The sequence below is a fragment of the Cimex lectularius genome, unplaced genomic scaffold (genome assembly GCF_000648675.2).
Source record: "Cimex lectularius strain Harlan isolate CLEC.00 unplaced genomic scaffold, Clec_2.1 scaffold574, whole genome shotgun sequence".
NCBI classification, from domain to species: Eukaryota; Metazoa; Arthropoda; class Insecta; order Hemiptera; family Cimicidae; genus Cimex; species Cimex lectularius.
The window spans coordinates 5,765-7,281 of NW_019393083.1; the positions used below are offsets into that span (position 1 = coordinate 5,765).

General features: G+C 32.8%; 1 long non-coding RNA gene across 1 annotated transcript; it reads right to left on the reverse strand.

Annotated features, from left to right (window-relative positions):
* Positions 1–776: 776 nt before the first annotated feature.
* On the reverse strand, positions 777–1,260 carry LOC112128095. The gene is made up of 2 exons (XR_002910859.1): positions 980–1,260; positions 777–913 (listed from the first exon to the last, which is right to left on the reverse strand). It is a non-coding gene; the product is annotated as an uncharacterized LOC112128095 (long non-coding RNA).
* Between the last annotated feature and the right edge of the window lie 257 nt (positions 1,261–1,517).

Below are 1,517 nucleotides of genomic sequence, written 5' to 3' on the forward strand. Positions count from 1 at the left end.
AAAGAAAAACTTTTCTTTACTGGGTTTCCTCCTTTTTTGCTTTTATTTTTGCAGGAATACAAGCATAAGAAGTGCTCCTGCTTCTGTTGGAAAGAGTGGTTGATTCCACAAGTTGCCTAGTGTGAAACCAGCAAAGAAAGGGGCTTCATATGGCATTAAACTAGTTTAGAGTCAACCAGGCAACTTAGTTGAATCAACGAAACCGCCTCATCTGAAAGAGGCCTAAGTCAAGTAGGGTTGATACAATATGCTTACAAAAGTGAGTTAATTGTGCAAGATTGCATACCCCTATATTAGTTAAAAATTGTTCTGCGGCTCTCATCGCTCCTTTACACTATATTCTGATCTAGTCGTTATTTTCCCCAGTGCTTGGAAATGCACTTTGTCATTCCTCTACATAAGAAGAGATAATGTGTGATAGATCTAATGTTTCCAGTTACAGACCAATATCTATTCAATCCATGTTCTCCAAGATATTTAATTCCATTATTTGTAATAAACTTAAAAACGACATTAAATCTTTTATTATACCTCAGCAACATGGTTACTGCTCCAATAGATCAACTGTTACTAACCTGCTCACATTTCAAAATTATATCTTAGATGCAATAAACTCTGGACACCAAGTAGACTCAGTGTACACTGATTTCTCTAAAGCTTTTGATAAAGTAAATCACACAATACTGTTAAGGAAACTAATGGATTATGGTTTCACTGGAACTATCTTGAATTGGTTATCCAGCTTTCTCTCCGAGAGAAAACAAATAGTCAAAGTAAAATCATGTCCCTTTGCGGCTTCATCGGGAGTCCCGCAAGGGTCTCATCTTGGACCAGTTTTGTTTCTCTCTTTTAATGATATCCATCTTGCTCTCCATTCTGCTCAATTTTTATTATTTGCTGATGATCTGAAAATCTATTCGAAAATTACTTCTCCTTCTGATTGCTTTCAATTACAAAATTCTATCAATAATGTGCTAACCTGGTGCTCTAATAACAAACTTGTTCTCAATTTCTTCAAATGCTACATAATTACATTCTCTCATAAGAAACAACCTTTTCTTTATCACTACACTCTCCATGATTCTCTTTTAATGCGAGTTGAGTTCGTAAAGGATCTTGGTGTACTTTTTGATCAAAAGCTCAAGTTTAAAGAACATATTTCTTGAATAAAAAATAGATCTATGAATATGCTAGGTTTCATCATCCAGAACACCTATGAATTTAAAAATCCTCTATGTTTTGTCTATCTTTATAAAGCTTTTGTACAACCCATACTAGAATATGCTACACCTGTTTGGAATCCATACTATCTAAATGATCAAAAAATTCTTCAATCTGAACAAAACAAATTTAAAAAAACAAAACTTTCTTACAAACTCAATCTTTATTTTTTGTTATTGTAAAATGTCTTTTTATAGTGGATTTCGATCCATAAATAAACAAATAAAAAGATTATTTAATCATGGATAATAAGAGCAATCTAATATTCTTTAAAGTTCCTCAATGACATATGATGT